At 34.2% G+C, this 12590-nt stretch overlaps 1 non-coding gene across 1 annotated transcript; it reads right to left on the bottom strand.

The window, feature by feature from the left end:
- Positions 1-10213: 10213 nt before the first annotated feature.
- On the bottom strand, positions 10214-10321 carry LOC123324206. Its single transcript, XR_006539690.1, has one exon. It is a non-coding gene; the product is annotated as a U6 spliceosomal RNA (small nuclear RNA).
- Between the last annotated feature and the right edge of the window lie 2269 nt (positions 10322-12590).

The following is a 12590-nucleotide window of genomic DNA, read 5'->3' as shown; positions in this document are numbered from 1 at the left end:
TTGGTTTCTTCTGAGGCTCTCTCCTGGGCTTGCAGATGGCTGTCTTCTAGGTGTGTTCTCACATGATCGTCCTTCAGTCTACATGTTGTCAATGTTCTAATTTCCTCTTCTTATAAGGATATCAGTCATACTGGATTAAAGCCCACCGATATGACCTTAATTTAGTTTAATTACCATTTTAAAGGCTCTATCTTCAAATACAGTTACATTCTAACATATGGGGAGTTAGGACTTCAACATATGAATTTGGGGGAGATACAACTCAGCCAATAACAATGACAAATTCTTTTCCCATGTACATGAGGCCTTTCTAATTTTGCCCTAATATATCTTTATTCTCATCCTTTTCAGTCTACTCTACTCTATTTACCTACATCTGTTCAAAATGAAATTATTTCTGTCTGAAGTGCCCTGTTAACACTACTCTGAGAAAACATCTATTCTTCCCTCAAATACTTTCCCAAATATTACCTCCCAAGTGATAACACAATTCCCTACAAAGTAATGCCTTTGTTTATACAGATAATGAAATGTGGAGTCAAAGGTCATTAAGGTGTTTAAAGCTGGCCTCATTTCTGTATTTATTTTATACCCCTTTTTTCCATTCCTCTATTAGCCCACCTTTGTTTTATACTGTCTGGTTACATGTATCCTTCTAAATTGAATTAAATATTTATATGAGCTAGATGGGAGCTCATCTGAAGCTCCATGATGTGAGCATGGAAAATATGCTCACATATTTTATGAGCATATTAAGTGCCTACCTGGACACTGTGCTTATTGCTTAGGATGCAATGATGACGATTTCTACTCTCAAGGAGTTTATGCTTGCAATAAAACAAACTTACACATCTGTATTATAGAATCTTCCATGTTGTACTTTAATTTAGCTATACTCCTTTGTGTCTCTTTGGCTGGACAGTAATCACAAATATTAGGAACTTTTATTATCCATCTGTTCATCCCCAGGACCTAGCATAATGTCTGGAATAATACATATTTGTTTAGAAGAACAAAGAGGACATGGTGAAAATAAGACAATTTCTTCCTCCTCAGAGAAGACCAGGCAAATAATTGACAAATTGAAGTGACAAATATTTATGGATCAGAATAAGAGCATCTCATTAATCTAGCATCTTTTAAACATATAGAGTCTCAGCTCCTTGATCAGCAGCTTTTTTATGTCTGATAGCAAGTGTGCTCTACTTTTTCCAGTATTGAAATCTTTCCTTCATCTCTGTCAGGTTTAAAGAAAAGAAAGCTTTCAGATGTAAGCTATTCTACCACAGATAGTCTCATTCAAAAGGTCACTCTACCCCTTGTATACAGTAAGTAATTGGATCTAGATTTTCAGTAAATGGTCAGTACTTAATCACTGTCATTTGGTCTCACAATATGTCAATTTATCTTGCTCATTGAATTTCACTTTGACAAGAGATAGTATGATTATCCAGGAACATGCCTTCTGCCATATTTCAGTAATGTTATAGCCAACAGGGATGATGAATTAGTTTCCTGATACTCTTCTTGTTCAGTCCTTTAGGTTCTAATTTAACCCTTCTTCCCTTCTTACTTGATATGTTCTCCCTGAACACGCTCATCTACTCTCCTGACGTCAGTTATATTCTATACACAGATTATTCCCAAATCTAAATCTCCAACTAAGACCATCCATTTCAGATTCTAGTATATAGACTCAACTTCTTCTTGTACATTTTTCCCTGGATGTCCAGCAGTTGATATCAGTATCTCGAACATCAAGATCCTATTCTTTGGCCCCGGCAATCTGCTTATTTTCCTCATCACCTATTTCAACAAATGTTACCATGTTCTCAAACTTGAACCTCATTCAAGCCTCACTACTTATTTTTCCTTGTTATTTGCCCCACATATAACACATAATCTATTCTACCAGTTATACATCCTCATATCCCTCGATTCAGTCGATTTTATTTCCACTTTTGCTACGTAGTTCAAGCACTATCATATCTCATCAGCATTACTGTAAGAGCTAATTAATTATTATTTTTCTGTTAAACCCTGTTAACCTACAAACAATTATTCTTTTTGGAACCTGTGGGATATTACCCCAAATCCAAAGCCAAACATTTAGTTCCTCTGCTTAAACTCTTGTGATGGTCCTTATTGCCTTAAAAATAGTGTAAATTACTTTGCGTACTCAAATTCTTACCTAAGTGACTTCTGTTTATTTTTAGTTTAAGGTTAGACATCGCTTTCTATGGGAAGTGATTTTTAAGCAGTGCATTGTAAAGGAAATTCCTCTTAATATTCTTACTATCTTCTTCCATGCAATGTGGACTAGCCTGTGTTTGCAGTGGATTGTAATTTCCTAATTTGCCAGTATGGCGGGGGTTACTCCTATTTGTTCAACATTATATTTTCAACTTTAGTACAGTGGGTTTTTTTTTTGTTTTTGTTTTTGTTTTTTATTTATTTATTTGCAAGAGAGAGAATGAGAGACAGAGAGCACGAGAGGGAGGAGGGTCAGAGGGAGAAGCAGACTCCCCGCTGAGCAGGGAGCCCGATGTGGGACTCAATCCCGGGACTCCAGGATCATGACCTGAGCCAAAGGCAGTTGCTTAACCGACTGAGCCACACAGGCGCCCCTAGTACAGTGGTTTTTTTTATAAGTTATGCAATAGATACTTAATATTTATTGTGTGGGTATCATATGAGTAAAGAAGATATGCACAGTACTTCCGGTTTAGAACAAAATTAGCTAAATGTAGTAGATCTTGTTATATTTTAACCAACTGCTACCAAACCTCTATCTTTTTATGAAGAGAAAATCAATTTTTTTAAAAAAATTACATATCTCCATCCTCAAATCTAATCAAACATGAAAATCCTATTCATTTTCAATAGGTACTTTATGTCTTTCCTTATAACTAGATTTGACCATGTAACATGATTTTGGCTAATGACAATTTTGCCTTGGGAATACAATAATTTTTTTCTTCCCCTGTCTAATAAAAGGGGACAGATGAAGAAAAGAGCTTGTTGCTGTTATCATTTTCCCCTTATTCTTGACCAGATAGCAAGAATGATGCTTGGGATGTGGCATCCATGTCAGAAGTCTGAAGTGACACTCGGGAGGACAAAAGCAACTATGCTAAAATCATAAGGAAGGAAAAGATCTTTTTGGGTCTTTGAAGAAACTGTTGAGCTACCAACACAAAGCTATTAACCAAGTAAACTATAAATAACCTCAATGGTATAAGTCACTGTCCATAGAGCATTTTGTTATCTTATTTTATAATGGATATTCTAATCTGCAGCCTTATTTGATACTGCACATAGTAGAGTACCTGGCTCATAGGTAATGTTAAATAAAATGTCTTGAATAAAAAGCATAGGGAATGATACTTTTTAGAGTTCTGCATATGATCTCTGGATACTCAAAATCTTCTCCAGAGTGAAAATGATGCCTAAACGAAACCTAAAATATAATGATATAGATACATGATCATAGCCTACTAATTTTATTGACAATTAATGAGTTAGATACTGGCAAGTAAACAAAAAGAAATCAAGGTATTTTTGTCCATGGATGGTTGTTAAATTGGTGTTTCTATGGAGGAATGAGAGCTGGAATCTCCTATTTCAGCATCTTACTGAAATCACTCCCCGTAATATTTAAGAAAACATTTAGGAAAATCAGTAACTATTTAGGAAATAAAAATGTATCATTATAAGTTTTTCAACAGTCTTTTCATAGGAACAAATAATCTTTGTTTTTGTTCACATTACTTTTTTTTTGTTTTAAATTTATTTACCATAAAAATAGATGCTATTAATTTGGGGAGTCTTTTTCCTTTTTTTTTTTTTTTTCTTTTGTTTTTTTTTTTTTTTAATGTTGTGACTTTGCATTCCTTGATGATGATGATGATTACTGTACTTATAGCTAGCCCTTATTAAGTATGTAATATATTATAGCCAGTGTTCTTGTTACTCTAGAAATCTTAACACCTTACTACTTAAAGAATTCTATGAAGTAGGTACTACTATTTAAAGATGAGTAAATGGAGACAAAGACAAGATAACTAACTTGTCCAAAGTCACATAGCAAGAACACCGAAGATACAGGATTCAAATTTGGACCTTCAGAGAGTTTGCTTTGTCTACCACATAAAGCTTCCTCTATGTGTAAGTACTTCTTAAAAAAAATAATTATAGTAATAACAAAATAAGAATGATCTTTCCAAGCTCCAAGTTTATTTTTTTTAAGATTTATTATTTATTTTGAGAGAGAGAGAGAGTGGAAGGAGGGGCAGAGGGAGAGAATCTTCAAGCAGACTCCCCGCTGAGCATGGAGCTAGATATGGGGCTTGATCCCATGACCCATGAAATCATGGCCTGAGCTGAAACTAAGAGTCTGACGCTTAACCAAAGGAGCCACCCAGGGACTCCCAATCTCAAAGTTTAAAAATAACTTGCACAAGAAAAAAAAAATGTAAAGTCCATCTGAACTTACATGATATCCTGGTTCCACTATGTGGACAAATTACATCAACCCTGGAGCTATAGTCATCTCATGTTACACAGGAATAATATAACATATCCATTTTGCAGGAGTATTGATTATTGGTAGGAGTTATGAATAATGGATCTACTGTGCCTGTAAAAATTATACTTAAAATTATTTGTCTATATTTTTGTATTTTACAAATTTTTGTAAGTGACCATCTATTGCTTAATTATAACAACATAATTAAACTAAACATCATATTTGACATGTAGTACAAGCTTGAAAATTAGTTATTATTTAAAATAAAAATAAAGGCTCTGGAGATTTGCATTTTCTGAGTTAATTCTTTCATTATTAGCCAATTATATCAATGACAGAGCAGAGTCACATATTTACATACATAGAATATTATTAGCTAGAAATAAAAAGTACAAATTGGAGGGGCGCCCGGGTGGCTCAGTTGGTTAAGCATCTGACTCTTGGTTTTGGCTCAGGTCATGATCTCAGGATCATGAGATGGAGCCCCATGTCAAGGCTCTGTTCTCAATGTGGAGTCTGCTTGATACTCTCTCCAACCCCCTCCTTCTGTACTCTTCCCCCCCTCCCCGCTCTCTCTCTCTCCTCTAAAATAAATGTTAATTAAATCTTTAAAAAGACCTTATAAATTGAATATATGATGTCCTATCTCACACAGCTGTGCCCTCTACACTATCATTGCATGTAATACAGAATAGGATTTAACTTTTAAGTGAATTTTAGCCTGGTCGTGGTTTTCCAGACTTCTTTCCAATCATTAAGAACAATTTTATCTAGTTACTTTCTCATTCTTTTTTTTTTTTTTTCAGTTTTGCTGAAAACGATAACCTCTGGACATGTGTAACAAGTTAAGCTGCAAATTAGGTTAGTAATTAGAAAGGCTAATTCCAAACTGCCCAGCCAAGAGCAGGCTACCAAATTATGCTTTATAGTGAAAAAACGTAAATGCAAACTCAGGATGCATATTGTCAATTTTAAATTTTTATCTTGTTGTAAGTAAGAATGTCAGTTAAAATATTTTAATGTATATTAAACTATGGTAAGATCGTTGTTTTTAAAGAAAGAAAATGCCTTATCTCCCATATATAATAACTAAATATATAAAAGTTATATGTACATATAGATAGGTATATAATTTAAACATATTTAGTAATGGCATCTGTATACAAATATATGTTTTCATGTTAGTCCATACATTAATCTTTTATGAAATGTGATAAAGATATATTCAGCATAGAAGTGTATCAGCTAAAATGTTTTGGGTTTTCACTAGCCAAAACCCCAAAATCAGTTTATAGGTTTGCAAAAAATTAAATACACACTTTTTAAAAGCATGCTTTAAAGAGGAATTTGCAGTGGTAATTACAACTTATTTAATAAGAAGAAAATGAAATACTGTATTATAAGGTGCTGATAGCATTGTGCAAAAACCCAAAACAGAGAGGTTTTGCGTATCAGTTTGGTCCACTTCAATAAATTTCTTGGCCTGCACTTAAAATTCCACAGCACATCTTTGAACATGACTTTCACAGTGATATGATTTTGTTCTTCAATGAACATTATACAATGTTTAATTTAAAAGATAAAGGGAAGGCATTATTCTATAAAAGACAAAATGAAGGGATTTCAATGCAAATGTCAAGTTGCCTGTGTCTAGGATATGAAGAGCTTGTAGCTTTGGATTTTCATTTCTTTTCATAGATCCATTAATTAAAGATAATATTTAATCTCTTACCAAAGTCACATCTGACTTTTTGAAGAGTTCCATCAGTGGCACCTACAAGCCACACTTAACATTAAATAGAAGGAGAGGATCATTGATTGCAAGGTCTTGGAAAGGAGGTTGTCTGCAAACCCAGAGGTGATTTTACAAATACAGCTGTAGCAGACTGGATGCATTCCAGAGTTAGGGAACTGTAGAATAATTGAGGAAAGGCTATGAATGGAGGTGGGTGTCTTTGACCTCTTGTCTTAGGAAGCTTTTATAACCTCCAGGTAACAGACAACATTTCATCTGTTTGTATTTTTCTTCAGATGGCATTAACAAACTAGATGTTTCCAATATCCAGATGTCTGTTGCAAGCATAGAAAACCTAAGGTATTTAGCCAACATTTCACTTTCAGAAGTTTTAAAAATATACTCATGCAATGTTTTATCCCCAACAGCGAGTTGCCATTTTCTTAATATATACTGTCGTTTTTCCTTCCATGTTTTACTAGAAACACCGATACTCCATACAACTACACACATGGTGACATAAAGGCGAAATTAATATTTGAAATAGGCATTGAAATCTTCAGCTCAAAATGTTCCTGCTGGTATTTTGCCACAGCACCCTCTTTTATGAAATAGCTTCCCCTTTTTGAGAGACTGCATTCCCTAAACATGGTTGACCACCTTAATCTCCCTGGCTCATTTAATCTCCTCCCCTCCCCCCCCTCCCCCCCCCCCCCCCTCCCCTCCCCCCCCCTTCTCTCCTTCCTCTCCAATATTCTCTTCTCTCATCCTTTCCTCCCCTTTCAGTGTCTCAACAGAAATTCAAGGAGATTAAATAACCTGCAAATGACCACACAGTTACTAAGTGGAAAGTAAAGATCAAAACCCAGATTCTTCAAATTATTGAGTGGGCATTATAGTTTTTTCTCTAAGCATGCAATTCACCTCACTCCCCTTACGCACCTGTCACACAATTTGAGTGGGACCAACACATGCAAATACAGAGAGTAAGCTCTGATAGTTTAGTGTTACAGGGCACTGAGTCTGCAAAACTTGTCTGGAGTCTATGTATTATCTCACAGAAACTGGGCTTACTTTTATTCAGTGTGCAGGGCAGTTTGAAGGAAGATTATGGCCAGACTCTTACCTCATTGGCAAGAGTCTTGCAGTGTCATTTGGGATGGATATGAAGGTGATCAGATAAAAAGTTAGAGTACCAGGACTTAGGCTATGGCAGAAGTGCAGTCCAAAGATGATACTAATTTAATAAAATCTAAGGAATGAAGAAAATAGATTCAAGAAACATTTAGGAGAAAAAACAATAAACATTGGTGAGGAGATGCAGAGACATTGATAATAATATTGATTATTGATAATCAATTATAATCTTGCAGTTATTGATATTTATGCCCTCAATTCTTCCAACCTATTTTTCTCACTTTCTTTGGACATGAAACAAATCCTCATATGCTCTGCAGAAAGTCTTTGAATGGCATTCATGATGTTACTAGCATAGACAAGAATGTCAAAGTTCAAAATAAATTGATCTGTTTCTTGATTCACAATGCTTTAGCAATGCTTAATATATAGATGATCTCCCTACCATTATCCAAGTGAAGGGATGGAACTTCCTGTGTCAACAGAATCAGGTATATTTTCATAGTGCCTGTGATGTTTTACAAGTAGAGGGCTGGTTTCTCAGAATAAGGAAAGAAAAATACAGGAGCATTGAATCTTAAGATGCCCTCTGAAGCCCAGGTAAATGATATCATGTAACTTTATTTTTGTATCCAATAAAATAGAGTTATCTCTACTCAGTACAAAAATACTGAGGTGTTTTTGCATTAGGCAGATTTTTGTAGGAGTCCTAATTTTCATTTGGAGTCGTTGGTTCACAAGTGATACCACTGCTATAAGATAAATGAAAATAAAACAGGAAAAAATCTGAGAGAATACCTTAGCTTTACTTATTAAGATTTTTCATGTTGCTATAATGATAAAAAGTCAGAACTTGAGATTTGAAATCTCTTAATTACCCTGTGGTTTGCTGTACATATCTATGCCTGGAATAATGTATATTACATCATGAAATACATATCAAATATATACCAGAGGTTCTGTTTATAAACTATGTTGTGACTTGCATAAAGTTCTGAGTTAAAAAAAAATCATTTTCCGTACCTCCACATTGTGTTGTTTAATGGACTCCCTCCCAGAACTCTGGAATCATGACCTGAGCTGAAGGCAGATGCTTAACTGATTGAGCCTCCCAGGCGCCCCTAACATCTGATTATCTTGACTGTGACAGTTGAATTAGATTAATTTTAAATTGTCATACCAAAAATCATGTCAAAAGCAACTGATTTATTCATTTGTCAACCAAGTTGTCTTAGTGAGAAAGACGGGCACATTCACATTTCTTTTCAATTTCGAATGCTTTCTTTTGGAATTAGGAACTCATGGTTCATATTGACTTCACATATACAATTTTAAATCTCAAAGTAAGAAGGTCCATGAAAAATCATGGAAATATTAAAATAAGTACTTTTGTTTGAGAGTTCCATTAAATCTATTTTCAGTCTTGTTTACAAAACTTACACCACCACCCGCTTACCCTGTCTTCATCTAACATTGAAAATAGTTGTGCAGCGTTCATCTTAGCAAAGACTATGTAGATGCCACGTGGCAAAGAGACAGAAATAAGACACAATCCCAATTCTCAAGGTATTTGCCAATGGGAGAAAGAAGAAAGTAGCACAAGAAGGAAGCATGTATCGGGGGCTCTATTTGAAGAACAAAAAAATTACTATGGGAGTGTATTAGAAGAGTACAAACATGGGTTGTTTCACTAAGTTTTATGCCTTTTTTTTTTTTTTACTAAGACATTTCTTTTGAAGTTTTGATAACATAATGAATTCTATAAAAAGGTTGGAAGCAGTCAAAGCCCAGTGCATTCATGGAAGCAAAACTTACTATTTTTGCTCAATGTAATGTCCTTCTTTCTGTATTCTTGTTTTTGCCCTTTGGTCAGGGGCACCATTCTTCAGGAAAATGGGGAGTAAAAAAAAAAAAAAAAAGAGAGAGAGAGAGATGACACCCTTTCACTTTAATATACATACCTCTTGTTTTTGTGCAAAAAATACCGGAATAAAGTTTGAATCAGATATGTTGTTTTAAGACCAATATGTCCTGTTAATTAGAAGCAGATTAAGAGTCCCCTGAGTTTTCCTGTCATGACATATTTTTCAGAAAAGAATTTGGGGGCCAATTTCCTCACATATCTTTAGAAAAAACATTATTCTAGATTTTCTCCTTCCTTCTTTTTGTGAGAACAACAAACAGGGTTGTGATAACAGGACCCTGGATAATTAACAAATTGATAGTGTGTGTCATTGCCATATTTCTATAATCAAATTTGGGAGAAAGCTGTCATGTTCTCAACACATTTAATGCATGCATTGTGTCTAAGTTTCATCTGGATGAACAGCCAGCTTATCACAATCTTGGAAAAACTTGCAGCTTTCTCAAAAAAGCCCCAGGTACTTTTTTTGCAAAACCCAGGGCTTTTCTAAGATTTGTTTTCTCAGGTCGGTTTGTCTCAAAACCCGTTTTTTTGGAGCCTGTTACAAGACTTAGAGTGTGCCAAAGAATCAGAATTAAGTTTGTTTTTGTCAGGTAACTTAGAAAACATGATGTCAACTAATAGATACTTACTACCAAGAGCAATATACACTTTCATAAAATTATAGGAGAGTTTTCAGAGCTTTTACATCCATGATAATTGTATTTCTCAAAAACTGGTTTTTTTTTGTTTTTTGAATTGATTTTCAATGAAGTACAGATTGGAAACAATTTGATATGTGAATCTCATTTTATAATTAATACTTGTATATTAGTTATACGTGTAGGAAAATCTATAATGAGGAAATAATTGACTCCAACTATCTGTAATAGAAATTAGATTTAATATTGCAAAAGCAATAAATTACATACTTAGTGGTAGACTTAATAAAGCTTTGGCCACGCTAATCTTCTCTGTATCATTCCAATTTTAGTATATGTGCTGCTGAAGTGAGCACAATAATACTTTGAATACAACTAACTCAATTAAAATACATAAAACTATACCATTTTATTAGTAATATCAGGGCAAAATTTACCTAAATTTTTGTCAACTTCAAATAGCATTACCTACTTGAAAGATGCAGTTTTTAATTTTTGAAATGCACAGATCACTTATCAAAACCACATTAATGCTTCTCAATTCATGAATATAATCAAGTCTATGTTTTCAAGCATCTCCTCTCCAACACCACATACACTTACATACACACAATATAATTCTATAATTTTTTGGTCTTTCTTTATACACCTTAATTTTGTTTTTTGAGCACAAATATAAAAATAGAATCCCTCGGTTTAAATACCGACTCTGTATTTTACTATTTTGTGAATTTGACTGAATTATTTAATATTACTGGGCTTCATGAATGTCATCTACAAAAGAGGATAATAAGACCTATTTCACATACATGCATAATCAAACAATATAATTCATGTTAAAGAGCATTATATTCTGTAACATGCTGCATGTGTTTTTATCTCTAAAATAGTTATCTGTTATGTGCATAGTATTGTGTTACACCCTGAAGTAAACAGAAAAGAAATTTGGAGTAATGTAAAATATAATAAATCTTTATCAAAGAATTGTAATCTATTTCAGCAGGAAATGACCATATCAAGCATTCAAGTAGTGACACAAATGAAAGCAAACAGCATAAGATTGTGTTCCCTAACAGTGATAAATGCCACAAAATGTTGCCAAAGTTTAAAGGCCTGGGGCCTCAATGTGGCATGAAATTATTTGGGAGTATATAACAAAGGTGTTGATCTTGAATTGGACATCTAAAAAGATGGGTATGGTTGGAGCAGGGCACTTTGATGGATGATAATAGTCAATGAATTAGATGAGTTAACAATACAGGGTCTCCAATAGCAATAAAAGCTGGGCTCTTACGTGGACGGGAATGGGTCTCACTGTGGCTTTCCAAGCAGGGCAAATTTCATAATGCAATGAGGCCCATCTAGGCAAATAAATTTGGTATGAGAATGCCAAGTGGATTTACAAGAGGATTCAGTAAGAAATAAAGAGAATATGAATCTAGAATCCAGTTTCAAAGGCTTTGGAAATCTAGACCAAATTTCAGCCTCAAAATTATCTAATTTTTTTGTCCGAATGTCATTCAATAAATTAAATCCACATAAAATTTGACAAAATCTGAAAATAGTAATAATCCCTACAGAAACAGCTATTTGCCTAAGGAGCAATCAGCTAGTGCCTTTGCAGTTATATACCTCAATGACTTATGATTATTAAATTTATAATATGTTGAGAATTCGGCACCTAATTCCTTTAATTTCACCGAATTCTTCTTTTTTTTTTTTTTTTTTTTTTTTTTAAAGATTTTATTTATTTATTTTAGAGAGAGAGAATGAGAGACAGAGAGCATGAGAGGGAGGAGGGTCAGAGGGAGAAGCAGACTCCCTGCTGAGCAGGGAGCCCGATGCGGGACTCGATCCCGGGACTCCAGGATCATGACCTGAGCCGAAGGCAGTCGCCCAACCAACTGAGCCACCCAGGTGCCCTCACCGAATTCTTCTAAGCTAGATTTTTCTGTTCCAGTGCCAAACAATCCTTAAATAATAGGAATAACAATTATCATTATTATTATTATTATTATTATTATTATTTAAATTAGAGCAGAGAGACTTTATAGTCATTATTCTGGTGAATGAGAGGTTTTTCTAAGTTTGAGAGGCAGGGTCATGTCGTCCTCAATAATTCACCGCACCAAAAGAAGTTAAATAACTGAGTTAAGGAGTATTAAATAGAACTCTCAGATAGAAAGTCCTAACTTTTTGGAAGAGTAGGAAGAGGAAAAGAGGGAGAACAGAGAAGGAAAATCTTAGGAAAGGACCCCTAGCTATGATCACCCAGTCATTCCATTTAAGTGGGGAGTTCCAAATACAGTATACAGACATCTGGATTATAGATTATCTAGTCAAATACATCAGCTTCCTTTTTTTGTTTGTTTGTTTACTATTTGATAAACTCTGATAAGAATGATACTATCTTGAGGGTGTTTAGACCACAATATTAATGTTTTACCATGAAAACAAAGCTGGTTACATTCTTAATTTTGTCAAGTATTAGTTATAATTGTCAACTATCCATGATCTCCCAGATCCTCAGAGTAGATAATCACTATATGCAATCTTATGAAAGAATGCTTATATTTTTATATCTTATTATGTGATACAGAATATGTGGCATTTTAAAAAAAAAAC

This window comes from Neomonachus schauinslandi, chromosome 2 (assembly GCF_002201575.2).
Source record: "Neomonachus schauinslandi chromosome 2, ASM220157v2, whole genome shotgun sequence".
NCBI classification, from domain to species: domain Eukaryota; kingdom Metazoa; phylum Chordata; class Mammalia; order Carnivora; family Phocidae; genus Neomonachus; species Neomonachus schauinslandi.
This window is presented reverse-complemented; position numbering and strand designations above follow the sequence as displayed.